The sequence below is a fragment of the Prionailurus viverrinus genome, chromosome D1, assembly GCF_022837055.1.
Source record: "Prionailurus viverrinus isolate Anna chromosome D1, UM_Priviv_1.0, whole genome shotgun sequence".
Taxonomy (NCBI): Eukaryota; Metazoa; Chordata; class Mammalia; order Carnivora; family Felidae; genus Prionailurus; species Prionailurus viverrinus.
Window position 1 is genome coordinate 18,469,823 of NC_062570.1, and position 14,919 is coordinate 18,484,741.

A 14,919-nucleotide genomic window follows, 5' to 3' on the forward strand; every position below is an offset into this window, starting at 1 on the left:
TCTGATCCCACCAAGGTGATGTCTATTGCTATATAACTTTTTTTGTGTATAATGTATGGAAGAGTGCACACTGTTCTTCCAAAGTCCCTCCTGAACCTTTCTTTTTCTCATTTTCTTTTTTTCTCCTTTCCCCTTTCTGTAGTCTGCCATACTTCCCTCATTTACAACTTTACATGAGAAGAGACACATTTAAAAGAGTCCTATGGGAGTACCTTGAAGATTTTTAGAGAAAAATAGCTACAAAATTCTAACAAAAAATAATGAAATAACATATAACAGGAGAATTTTATGTTGGAGAGGATTATCTTCCCAATACCTCAGCAGTTGGCTGAATCTTTTGGACTAAAATTATGTATAATATTTTTAATTGCACACAGTGTTATTTCAAAATTGGGACAGTTTTTAAAATGACATATTCACATTGCTCCCTGGAACCTCCTGAGGTAGGTGAACAGCTAACCCTTCCAAGACAGATGGATACTTATGAGCAATATTTAATCTTAATTGCAAGCCAGGTTTATGTGTGACAAGTTCCTGGCTTAGAAGCAGTGCTTACTGTGACACAACTTTGCTGAGCTAAATGGTTACAGAGAATAGAGAATAAACAGCTGCATTATTGTGAGCCAGCATTTAAATCATGCCTAAGAACACCCCTGATTAGATGCTTCTATGCATCTTCAATTGTGCCTACAAATGCTTCTTTAAAGTGTAACTCAATAATAGTTCAATAGTTCAATTACATTCCAACGTTCTTTATTAATTCATTTATTCCACAAATTTTGTGGCCTAACTACCATGACCAAGTCTTGAGCTAGTCACTGAATGTGATCAACAAACTATAGATCAAGAACTGTGCCATTTTTAGAGAGATTCCCACTTCAATGATTACTCTTTACTGGAGAAAATACCTTGGCTTTGCATAAAATTTCTCTCTAGAAGCTAAAGGCATAAGTGCATGAAAAACTAAGAATAATATCTGGTTCTAGCAAGAGCTCAATGCATGTTTAACTGCTTTTATTAGTAAGCCTTAAATGCGCACTAAAATTCTCTCTAGTTCCCATACCCATTCTCACTATACTTCTTGAATAAGGTCAGAGATTAGCAACAATTGCAAAAAAAAAAAAAAAATGTTGTGGTAGAAATGAATTGGCAACTTCCATTTCTAGCATGAACTAGAAACTAGTCTCCCTTTGGAAGTAAGTCTCCTTTTGAAGACAACTAGAAAAACTGGACACAAATTTTTGTTTGTTTGTTTGGAGGCATCAGATAGCTAGGAAAGAGGCAAGGAAAGAGGTCAAGATTCAAGGGAAGACAAAAACCAGAGAGGCACAGAGGCTGTTTTCTCCTGGTAGTGTCTGCTGATTCAGGAAGAGACAACTGAGAGGCTTCTAAGCTGAGCAGTGTTTTTGACAGCCTCACAAGACCAGGAATACAAAACCGAAGACAACAATTTTTCCAAGACCTGATAAGGAAGGTCTTGATAATCCACCATGTTTTGATTAGGTCTCCAAAGGACTACTTCTTATGAACTGGAGGTAGACTGACTTACAGATATTTTGAAGCCTAAATTCAAGTAATGTCTGAAATTCGATTAGAGTGTTCAGAGATTACTGGGACCCTGGTTTCCTGCCCAAAGCTAGTCTAAATTCTTTCTGGAGAAATACGGTCATTTTCTGAGGCCCTAAATTATTGCTACAATGTTTAACCTACATATATATCCTGTAATTCAAATTAATCAGGCATGTGAGGAGACAAAAAAAACATGAAAGAAAACCAATGTGCAGTTGAATCACACCCACAAGGGCTTCAAATAATAAGCTGTGAGACACAGACTTTAAAATAGCTATGATATATTCAAAATAGATAAAAAATTGAGAATTTGTGCAGAGAACTTATCAACTATAAAACTAAAAAATTAAGAACTCAATAGACAGATTATATATCTGATTGCAGAAAACTGAAGAGAGAGTTAATGAACTAGAAGATATGTTAGAAGAAAATATCCATATTAGATTGTAGAGAGATAAATAAACAGAAAATTCCTAAGTGAGCATAAAAGACATAGAAGATAGATCAAGAAAGTACAACATACATGTAACCAGAGTCTCAGATGGAAAGAACAAATGTGTCAGATGGAATATCTGAAAAAACAGGTCGTAAAGCTTTTCCAAAATAGACGACCTTTCAAAAGAAACAATGGAAGCTAGAAGAAAATGGAATGATATTTTCCAATGCTGGTTGAAAATATCTGCCAATCCTCAAGTCGAAACTAACAAAATATCTTTTTGGAATACAAATGTTAAATAAAGACCTTTACTTAAGAGAAAAGTGAGAGGGGCACCTGAGTGGATCAGTTGGTTTAAGCATCTGACTTCGGTTCAGGTCATGATCTCGCAGTGTGTGAGTTCAAGCCTCGCGTCGGGTTCTGTGCTGACAGCTCAGAGCCTGGAGCCTGCCTTGGATTCTGTGTCTCCCTCTCTCTCTGCTCCTCCCCCACTCACACTCTGTCTCAGTCTCTGTCTCTCTCTCAAAAATAAAAATAAAACGTGTAAAAAAAAAGACAAAGGTGAGAGAATTAATAACCTCTGGTCCGTTGCAGTAAGAAATACTAAAAGGCATTTGTCACACACACACACACACATACAAAATGATTCCAGAAAGAAGGCTGTAGATCACAAGAGGAATAAAAACCAATAAAATTGGAGTTATGTCAGAAAAACAGAAGACTTGGAAGCTCCGTGATTTTGTTTCTCCACAAACCATAAAAAAAAAAAAAAGCTATTTGAATAAACTTTGTAGGAGCTTTGAAAACAATTAAACCAAGCATGCCTAATCAAGAAAAAAATCTTCAAAACTATAGGAAAGCACTGTGGTACTTTTGTGGTATCTTTGTCCCACCACCTCCCTGATGCAGTGATGACAGTCTGGGTTTTCAGCACTCAGAAACCTAGTTCACCATCTTGAACCAAAGGGAGCAGAACAAACCTTACCTGAAAATTATTATGTATTCAGTTCTGATATGACTGACACACTCCTTTCTGTCTTATGTACTTTGGACTGTGGTTGGAGAAACTGGTGAGCCCTGCTAGTAAAGGTTATAAAGGGACTTTAAGCCCACAGACACCCCTCCCCACCCTGCCCATCCCCAACCCCAGCCTGGGCAAGCGATTCTAGGTGGAGACATACAATACAGCATCGAAAGCCCTGAGAACAAACTGAGGTGAGACCCTGGAAAATGAGGACATTCAAAAGCAACCATATATACGGAGGAATTTAGAAGTCACCTGTATGCCCAGAAAAATCCGTTCTCAGAAAAGTCTGGACAAGACTTTAAATTTTCACCATAGGCTGATCCCTCGGCTCAGAGCAAGTATAGCTCATCTGTAAAAACTGCCTCAGTACAGATCCAGTCTTCAAAGACTGGGAAACATGGCTGTTGTCTCCCTGTCGATCTCTCTATCTCTGTCTCTGTCTCTTCTCTTCTTCTTTCTCTCTCTGAGTGTGTGTGTATTTGTGTGTGTATATGTGTGTGTTGTTTATTTGTTGGTTCCTGGCTTTCAAGGGAACCTCCATCAAAACATTAGCCGAACATGAATTTTAAAAACAGAGACTTAAATGAACTCATCCTTCCAAAAATAGTCTGTAAAAGTCTCAAAACAAATAAGCTATTATAGCTTTCAACAATTACAAAACAACAAAATAGAATGTGAATCCTGGGGAAGTAAACAGTGAATCCTGGGAAAGGGAATCTGAAACACCATTTCCAGAGTTACCAGATTATAATAATCAAATATCCAATTTTCAACAACAAAAATTCACAAGGCACACAAAGAAACAGAGAAATATGACTCATTCAAAGGAATAAAAAAAATTGACAGAAACCATCCCCATGGAAGCCCAGACATCAGGCTTCCCAAACAAAGACTTTAAAACATCTGTTTTAAATATGCTCAAAGGCCCAGGGGGAAAAATGGACAAAGAACTAAAGGAAATCAGGAAAACAATATATGAACAAAATGAGAATATCAACAAAGAGATAGAAAATATAAAAAGGAACCAAACAGAAATTCTAGAGCTGAATAGTACAATAGCTGATATTAAAAAAAAAATTCACTACAGGGGTTCAACAGCGGATATGAATCAATAGAAGAAAACAGAAAACTTGAATTTAGAACAACTGAGACTCTTATGATGAGCAGAAAGAAAAAAAGAATGAAGAAAAATGAACAGGGCTTAAGGGACTTGTGAGGCAACATCAGTGTACCAACGTATGTATGATGAGAGTCCCAGAAAAAGAAGAAAGGAAGGAGAAGAAAGATGTTTTGAAGAAAAACCTTGGGACAAAACTCCCCTAATATGATAAAAGATATGAACTTACAAACCCAACAATCTCAACAAACTCCAAGTAAGAGAAACACAAATATGCCACCCTGAAACACATTATAATCAAACTTTTGAGATCAAAGACAAAGAGAGAATCTTGAAAGCAGAGAGAAGCAACACATCACATATAAGGAATCCTCAGTAAGATTATCAACCAATTTTTCTTCAGAAACCTTGAAGGCCAGAAGGTGGTAGGAATATATTAAGGGTATGTGCTGAAAGGAAAAAAAAACATGTCAGCCAAGAATTCTATATCTGCAAAACCGTCCTTCAAAAATGAGGGAGGAAGTAGGGTGGTTGAGTGTCTGACTTAGGCTCAGGTCATGATCCAGCTCATGGTTCAAGAGCTCAAGCCCCATGTCAGGCTAGCTGCTGCCAGCACAAAGCCTGCTTCGGATCCTCTGTCTCCCTCTCTCTCTTCCCCCCGCCCCGACTTGTGCTCACTCTCTCTAAAATAAACAATTTAAGAAAATGAGGGAGGAAGTAACACATTCCCAGATAAACAAAAGCTGAGAGAGTTCATTACTACCAGATCTGGCCTAAAAGAAATGCTAAGGGGAGTTCTTCGGTATGAAATGAAATACTGTAACTTGAAGCTGTATGAATATATAAATTCATGGGCAGATATAAAAGTTAGCATTATTGTTATCTTAGTTTGTAACTTCAATTTTCATTTTGTACAAGATTTGAAAGACAAATGCATAAAATAATTATAATTCTATGTTAATTAATACACAGTATATAGAGATGTCATTTGTGACACTGATAACATCAAATGGGGAGGAAGAGCTATAAAAGAATACAGCCTTTGTATGCAATTAAAGTTGAGTATCAGTTTAAAATAGATCGTTATAACTTTAAGATGTTATATGTAAGCCCACAGTAACCACAAAGCAAATATCTATAGAATATACACAAAAGGACATGATAAGGGAATCAAAACATGTTGCTACAAAAAAAAAATCAACTAAACACAAAAGAAAGCAGTAATGGAGGAAATGACGGACAAAAATTCAAAAGGCATATAGAAAACAAATAATATCATGGCGAACTTAAGTCCTTTCTTGTCAGGAAGTACTTTAAATATAAGTGGACTAAACTCCCCAAGAAAAGGACATAGTTTGGAAGAATGGATAAAAAAAAAAAAACAAAGCAGAATTCAAGGACAGTCTCTAAAGAGACTCTCTTTATATCTAAAGACACACTTAGGTTGAAAGTGAAATGATGGAAAAAGGTATTCTGAGCAAATAGTCAAAAAGAGAGCAGGGGTGGCTAGACTAATATCAGACAAAGTAGACTTTCAGTCAAAAACTGTTATAAGGGACAAGGGCATTATATATTGAGAAAAGGGTCAATTCACCAAGAAGATATAACAATTATAAATAAGCACAAGACAACAGAGTTCCAAAACACATGAATCAAATATTGACAGCATTGAAGGGAGAAACAGATAGCTCTACAAGAATACCAGGAGACCTTAATACCCTAGTGTCAAGACTGAACAAACAGAAAAGCAGTAAGGAAACTGTCTCCACCCATTTGGGCTGGTATAACAGAGTACCATAGACTGGATGGCTTATAAACAATAGAAATTTATTTCTCACAGTTCTAAAGGCTGAAAGTTCAAGATCAAGGTACTGACAGATTTAGTGTCTGGGGAGCATGCTTCTTGATGGCCATCTTCTCACAACATCCAAGGTAGAAAGAGAAGGGAGCTCTCTGAGGTTTCTTTTATAAGGATACTAATCCCATTCTTGAGGACTCCAACCTCATGACCTAATCACATCCCTAAGGCCCCACCTCCTAATACCATCACATTGGGATTAGGACTTCAATATATGAATTTGAGGGGGTCATAAATATTCTATTGCAGAAACAGAGGACTTAACACTGTGGACCTAATAGACATATAAAGAATATTCCACCCAACAATATCAGAATACACAATTTTCTCAAGCACACATGGAACATTCTCCAGGTTAGATCAATTGTTAGGCCATAAAACAATTTTTAATAAATTTTAAAAGACTGAAATTGTACAAAGTAATCTTTCCTTATCATAATGGAATGAAATGAAACCAATGACAGAAGGAAAATTTACAAATATGTAGAAATTAAACAACACACTGACACAATCAAATGGGTCAAGGAAGAAGTGACAAGGTAAATCAGAAAATATGTTGAGATAAATTAAAATGAAAATACAACAGACAAAAAATTGAAGTGTAGTCAAATAGTGCCAAGAAGAAAACATATAGCTGTAGATGCTTCCATTAAAAAGATTCCAAATCACCAACCTAACTTTATACCTTAGAGAACTAGAGAAAGAAGAATAAACTATACCTAAATCTATTAGATGGAAGGAAATGATAAAGATTAGAGCAAAGATAAATAAAAGAGAGTATCAAAAAATAATAGAGAAAATCAAGTGAAAGCAAGAGTTGTTTCTTGGAAAAGATTGACAACTTTGACAAACCTTTAGCTAGTTTGGTGAAGAAAAAAATGAGTGAAGGCTCAAAAAACTAAATTCAGAAATGAAAGTGGGGATATTTATACTGATTTTACAGAACTAAGAAGGATTATAAAAGAGTATGAGAAACTATGGTATGGCAACAGTGGATAGCCTGGGTAGAATGAACAAACTCATAGAAACAACAGCCTACAAAGACTAAACCTTCATTAAAGAAATAGAAAATCTGTATAGGCTTCTAACTAGCAAGGGGTGGAATCAGCAATCAAAAACCTGACAGCAAAGAAAAGTCCAGACAAAATAGTCTTTAAGGTAATAAGCATTACTAGAAATAAGTGGGATATTTCACAGTGAGGAAGTTTAACTTACCAGCAAGAGAATCCATTTTAAACTGGTTATTTATCCTACAACATGTTGTCAAAAGACCCAGATCAAAAATGTTCAGAACTACAAGGAAAAACAAATTCATCCATAGTCATAGTCGGAAATTTAACATACCTCTGTGGCAACTGATGAAACAAGCAATGAATCTGCTTTAACAATTGTTACAAAAATCAATTTCTAACAAAAAGTCAATAAGAATACAAGTGTGAGTAACACAATTAACAAGCTTGATCTAATTGCTTATGTAGAACACCGAACTCCACAACTGTTGTATAGCATATTTTCAGGCCCTCAAAAAAATTTCTCTCACATTTATCACATGCTTAGCCACAAAGCAAAGCTTGATAATTTCCAAAAGATTGAAATCCTGTGACATGTGTTCTCTGACCACAGTTTCATTGGACTAGAAATTGATTTAAATATCCCTTAAACATCTCCATACGTTTAGAAGTTAAGAAATATACTTCTAAATAACACAGAGGTCAAAAGAAGAAATCACAAGGGTAACGGACTGCCTATCTGTGTCCCACCAAAATTCATATGTTGAAATCCTAACCGCCAAAAGAATGGTATTAGGTGGGCCTTTGGAAGGTTTGGGAGGTAAAGTTTAAATGAGGTCTTGAGGCTGGAGACCACATGATAGGATTAATTTACTAACAAGAAGATAAAGAGACTACCTTTTGTGGGAGCGAAGTGGTAGCTGGGCTGCTCCTGGAACTGTCGCTGCTTCGGGTTCTCTGTCAGGCTTCCTAGCAGTGGCCTAACGGAAAACTAAGAAAAGATGTCTGAATGTATTCGGGGAACCAAAGATGAGAATGACAAGCCCATTGAAACACCATCAGAAGACGATGGGACAGTGCCGCTGTCCACAATTACAGCCCAGTTTCTGGGGGCCTGTGGATTGAGCTAGAGGAGTCCAGTGTCTCAGTGTATGAGAGGTGTCTGGCTGGTAGAAGGAATTCTGCATGCCCCCGAAGCTGGCTGGGGAAATCTGGTATAGGTTGTCAACGATCACAAACTATCTTTTTGTCAACAGAAGAAAAATGGATGAGACGGATGCTTCTTCACCAGTGAAAGTGAAAAGAGCTGTCCACATCGGATTTAATAGTGTTGGGTCTCCCGTGGAAAATGACTGAACAGGATCTAAGAGAATATTTTAGTACCTTTGGAGAGGTTCTTATGGTTCAGGTCAAGAAAGATCTTAAAACTGGTCATTCAGAGGGGTTTGGTTTTGTTCGTTTTACGGAATACGAAACCCAGGTGAAGGTAATGTCGCGGCGACACATGATAGACGCACCACGGTGTGACCGTAAACTTCCTAATTCTAAGCAAAGCCCAGATGAGCCTTTGAGAAGCAGGGAGGTGTCTGTTGGGCGCTGTACGGAGGACGTGACCGCCGATGAGCGGCGGCAGGTTTTTTTTGCCAGTACGGAGAAGTGGCAGACGTCTTCATTCCCAAACGTTCAGGGCGTTTGCCTTTGTTACATTTGCAGGTGATCAGGTGGCCCAGTCTCTTTGTGGAGAGGACTTGATCATTAAAGGAATCAGCGTCCATATAGCCAATGCTGAACCTAAGCACAATAGCAATAGACAGAAAGAAGTGGAAGATTTGGTGGTAATCCAGGTGGCTTTGGGAATCGGGGTGGATTTGGTAACAGCAGAGGGGGTGGAGCTGGTGTGGGAAACAATCAAAGTGGTAATACGGGTGGGGGGATGAACTTTGGCGCTTTTAGCATTAATCGGCAATGATGGCAGCTGCCCAGGGGGCACTGCAGAGCAGCTGGGGCATGGTGGGCATGTTAGCCAGTCAGCAGAACCAGTCAGGCCCATCGGGTAATAACCAAAGCCAAGGCAACATGCAGAGGGAGCCAAATCAGGCCTTTGGTTCTGGAAATAACTCCTATAGTGGTTCTGATTCAGGTGCGGCGACTGGTTGGGGATCCGCATCAGATGCAGGGTCAGGCAGCGGTTTTAATGGAGGCTTTGGCTCCAGCACGGATTCTAAATCTTCTGGCTGGGGAATGTAGACGGTGGGGTTGGTATAGACTGGTGGGAATTCAGATTTTTCTAAACACGTGGTAAGTATGTTGTAAAATACATATGTACCGAGAATTTTCAGAATTTGTCTGTTCAGTGTGGAGTATATTCAGCAGTATTTTTGACATTTTTCTTTAGAAAAAGAGGACAAGCTAAAGGAATTTTGTAAGTTTTGTTACATAAAGGGTTGAAATATTGAGTGTTTGAAAGTGAACTGCTGTTTGCCTGATTGGTAAAAAACCCAACACACTACAATTGATATCAAAAGGTTTCTCCTGGAATATTTTATCCCTGGACTTGTCAAGTGAATTCTTTGCACGTTCAAAATAGAAACCATTGATTAGAACTACACTGTTTTCTCCTTGTTTTAATTTGAACCCCACCATAGGAATTTTTTCCATAGGAAAATCTCCTCTTTTGGAGATCATGGTGTCACAGTGTTTGGTTCTTTCGTTTTCATTTTTGTTTTTTGTTAACATTTGTCTCCCTTCATGTGCAAAAGTACAATACAAAGGCTTCATTTAATCTCTGTAGTTCAGCTCATTTCAAATGTTTATGGAAGAAGCAACTTCATTGAACGTAGTGCTGTAAATATTCTGCCATACGAATACTTCCGTCTACAGGCTCTCTCGTTCAAGACTTCGTCATCACGCTGCACAGGCTGCGTCTTTGATGGCGGGTGTCCCATTTTTATCCACTACTCTTTATTTCATGGAGTCGTATCAACGCTATGAACGCAAGGCTGTGATATGGAACCAGAAGGCTGTTTGAACTTTTGAAACTTTGTGTGGGATTGATGGTGGTGCCGAGGCATGAGAGGCTAGCGTGAGCGAGAAAAGGAGAGAGCGCGTGCAGAGACTTGGTGGTGCATAATGGATATTTTTTAACTTGGCGAGATGTGACTCTCAATCCTGTGGCTTTGGTGTGAGAGTGTGCAGAGAGCAGCAATAGCAGATAACGTATGAATGTGTTTCGCATTCAAAGGACATCCACATCTGTTGGAAGACTTTAAGTGAGTTTTGTTCTTAGATAACCCCGTTAGTTGGATGTGTTAAGTGAAACGATACTTGTATTTCCCCTCCCCTTTTGTCAACTGCTGTGAATGCTGTATGGTGTGTGTTCTCTTCTGTTCCTGATCTGTAAGTGTGGTCCTGTGAACGGAAGCTGGTGGGTTGAGAAGATGGACTGAGCTTGTGGTGTGCTTTGCAGGAGTACTGGGAAGCAGAGTTCACCAGTGAGCTTGGGGTGTCGCCAAGAAGGGTGGAAGTTCTAATGTCTGTCAGCTACCCATAAGAATGCTGTTTGATGCAGTTCTGTGTCCTGTGCTTGGATGCTTTTTATAAGAGTTGTCAACGTTGGAAATTCTTATATAAAACTGATTTAAATTAACAAAAGAGTGTGAGTGTACAAAAGAGTAAAAAATTGCAAAAGAGTGTAAATTAACAAAAGATAAAGAGACTATAGTTTGCTCTCTGCCATGAGGATACAGGGGAGGAAGATATCTATAAGCCAGGACGTGAGTCCTTACCAAACACCAATCTACTAGTGCCTTGATCTCTTGACTTCTTAGCCTCCAGAGCTGCAAGAGATAAATGTTTGTTGTTTAGGCCACTCAGTCCATGGTATTTTTGTTACAGCGGCTTGAAGTGACTGAGACCACAAGTGAAATGTGAACTCGGTGGGAAAAAAAAATACAACGTATCAAATTTTATGGGATGCAGTAAAATAGTGCTTAGTGGGAAATTTATAGCATTGAACGCCTGTATTAGACAAAGAAGTAAGAGGTAAAATCAGTCATCCAAGCTTCCACCATAGGAAACTAGAAAAAAGAAGTACAAATCAAATCCAAACTAAGCAAAAGAAAAAAACAAATTAAAACAGAAATCAATGCAATTGAAAACAGAGAATTAATAGAGAAAATCAATAAAATCAAAAGATGTTTCTTTTAAAAGATCAATATAACTGATAAGCCCTTAACCAGTCTATCTAAATAGAAAAGAAAGGCAAAACAAATTACAATGATCAAAAATGAAAGAGAGGGCATCACTATGGACCCCATGGCATGAAAAGGATAATAAGAGAATGCAATGAACAACCCTACACCCAGAAATGTGATGACCCAGATGAAATGGACCAATTCAGTGAGACACAATTTGTCAAAACTCATATAGGAAGAAAGAGTCTGAATAGCCCTATGTATAAAAAAGAGACTGATTCAAGAATTCATAAACTTTCGGGGCACCTGTGTGGCTCAGTTGGATGAGCATCCGACTTTGGCTGAGGTCATGATCTCCAGGTTTGAGAGTTCAGGCCCCACGTGGCTCTGTGTTGACAGCTCAGAGCCTGGAGCCCGCCTTGGATTCTGTGCCCCCCTTTCTCTCTGCTCCTCCCCTGCTCACACTCTCTCTCTCCTTCAAAAATAAATAAACATTAAAAAAAAAGAATTAATAAACTTTCAAAACATAAAACACCAGGCCCAGAATTCACTAGTTAATTCTACCAAACATTTAAGGAAGAAATTATATAAATTCTCTATAATCTTTTCCAGAAGATAGAAGCAAGAGTACTTCCTAGTCTATGAGGCCAGGATTACCCTAATACCAAAACTGAACAATGAGATTACAAAACAAGCAAACTAAAGACCAATATCTCTCATGAACATAGATGCAAAAATCCTCAAAAAAAAAAAATCACAATAAATTGAATCCAACAATGTATAAAAATAATTCTACACCATGACCACTAGGGGTTTATTCCAAGTAGGCAGGGCTGGCCCACTATTCAAAAATCAATTAAGGTAATGCACGCTACCAATAGACCAAAGAAATGAGGAAATATTTAAAACTGAATGATAACAAAAATGCTATATATCAGAACTAGGAGACACAACTAAAGCTCTACTTAGAGGCAGAAATGTAGTTCTAAATGTATATTTTAGAAAAGAAGAAAGTTTGGGGCGCCTGGGTGGCTCAATCGGTTAAGCATCTGACTTCGGCTCAGGTCATGATCTCACAGCTTGTGGGTTCGAGCCCCACATTGGGCTCTGTATTGACAGCTCAGAGCCTGGAGCCTGCTTCGGATTCTCTGTCCCTCTCTTGCTCTGCCCCTCCCTCACTCATGCTCTCTCTCTCTCTCTCTCTCTCCCACTCTCTCAAGAATGAATAAACATTAAAAAAAATTTAAAAAATAAGAAAGTTAGAAAAAGTATTGTAAATTATATTTAATAAGAAAGAGCAGAAGGAAGGAAGCAATAAGTAGAAAATAATGAAACAAGAAAAAATAAAATAGATTTCACAGAACTGATCATTGATTCTTTCAGAAGACCAACAAAATTTGGAGACTAATAAAGGAAAAAAACATGGAGTAATTAACCAGTATCTAAAATAAAAATGAAAAATGAACTATTGGGACCTCATCAACATAAAAATCTTCTGCACAGCGAAGGAAATAATCAGCAAAACTAAAAGGCAACTGACAGAATGGGAGAAGATATTTGCAAATGACATATCAGATAAAGGGTTAGTATGCAAAATCTATAAAGTACTTGTCAAACTCAACACCCGAAAAACAAATAATCCAGTGAAGAAATGGGCAAAAGACATGAATAGACACTTCTCCAAAGACATCCAGATGGCCAAACGACACATGAAAAAATGCTCAACATCACTCAGCATCAGGGAAATAGAAATCAAAACCACAATGAGATACCACCTCACACCTGTCAGAATGAGTAAAATTAAGAACTCAGGAAACAAGAGAAGTTGGCAAGGATGTGGAGAAAGAGGATCTCTTTTGTACTGCTGGTGGGAATGCAAACTGGTGCAGCCACTCTGGAAAACAGTATGGAGGTTCCTCAAAAAATTAAAAATAGAACTACCCTATGACCCAGCAATTGCACTACTAGGTATTTATCCAAGGGATACAGGTGTGCTGTTTCGAAGGGACACATGGACCCCAATGTTTCTAACAGCACTATCAACAATAGCCAAAGTATGGAAAGAGCCCAAATGTCCATTGATGGATGAATGGAGAAAGAAGATGTGGTATGTATGTATGTATATATATATATATGTGTGTGTGTGTGTGTGTGTGTGTGTGTGTGTGTGTGTATACACACACACACACACACACACACAACAGAGTATTACTTGGCAACCAAAAAGAATGAAATCCTGCCATTTGCAACTATGTGGATGGAACTGAAGGTATTATGCTAAGTGAAATTAGTCAGAGAAAGACAAATATCATATGACTTCACTCATATGAGGACTTTAAGAGACAAAGCAGATGAACATAAGGGCAGGGAAGCAAAAATAATATAAAAACAGGGAGGGGACAAAACACAAGAGACTCTTTAAATATGGAGAACAAACAGAGGGTTACTGGAGGGGTTGTGGGAGCGGGGATGGGCTAAATCGGTAGGGGGCATTAGGGAATCTACTCCTGAAATCATTGTTGCACTATATGCTAACTAACTGGTATGTAAATAAAAAAAATAAATTAAATAAAAATGAGTTATCACTGCAGACACTGCAGCTCTGATAAATATAATAGGATATATTATAAACATCTCTATACTAATACACTTGAAAATTTATATGGAGTGGACAAATTCCTAGAAAAATACAACTTACTGAAACTGATACAAGAAGAAATAGGAAAACTTGAATAGTGCTATAATTAAAAAATAAATTGACAAAAAAAGAGAAAGAAATTGAATCTATAATTTAACACGTTCCATATAGAAAACATCTAGGTCAAACAGCTTTGTTGGAGAACTTTAACAATCAGCTAAGGAGTTAATAATGCTAATATTACACAAGATTTTCCAGAGAATAAAAAAAAGAGAATAACTTTCAATTAATCTTATGAGACCAATAAGAAAGAGACCAATTCAATAGAAAAAAGGACCCAGACTCTTCATGAAAGAGAATATCAATTTGCCAATAAACAGAGAAAAAGAGACTCAACCTCTTTGTCATTAAGGAACCACAAATTAATCCAAAATAAGATACCATTAGAGAATCATCAGAATGGCTAAAATTAAAAAGGCTTCCAGTACCAACTTTGATGAAGATGTGGAACAACTGTAACTTTCTTTTCTTTTCTTTTTTATTTTTTTTAACATTTATTTATTTTTGAGGGAGAGAGAGAGAGAGAGAGAGAGAGAGCATGAGCAGGGGAGGGGGAGAGAGAGAGGGAGACACAGAATCCGAAGCAGGCTCCAGGCTCTGAGGTGTCAGCACAGAGCCTGACGCGGGGCTGGAACTCGCAAACCGTGAGATCACGACCTGAGCCAAAGTCGGACACTCTACCGACTGAGCCACCCAGGCACCCCCCCCCCCTTTTTTTTAATGTTTATCTATTTTTGAGAGAGAGAAAGACACACACACACAGAGTGTGAGCAGGGCAGGAGCAGAGAGAGAGGGAGACACAGAATCCCATGCAAGCTCCAGGCTCTGAGCTGTCAGCACAGAGCCTGATGTGGGGCTCGAACCCGGGAGCTGTGAGATCATGAGCTGAGCCAAAGTCAGAGGCCCAACTGACTGAGCCACCCAGGCACCCCAACAATTGTCTAACTTTCATAACACTGTTTGTCAGGAAGGTAACCTGGCACAACCACTTTGGAATACTGTTTGTTAGTA

At 38.2% G+C, this 14,919-nt stretch overlaps 1 long non-coding RNA gene and 1 pseudogene across 1 annotated transcript in view; one reads left to right on the plus strand and one right to left on the minus strand.

The window, feature by feature from the left end:
* LOC125176826 (uncharacterized) overlaps positions 1–14,919 on the minus strand; it is a 33,758-nt gene that overhangs the window by 13,633 nt on the left and 5,206 nt on the right. The gene's annotated exons all lie outside the window — the stretch shown is intronic.
* Positions 7,939–9,264, plus strand: LOC125176825 (TAR DNA-binding protein 43-like; annotated as a pseudogene).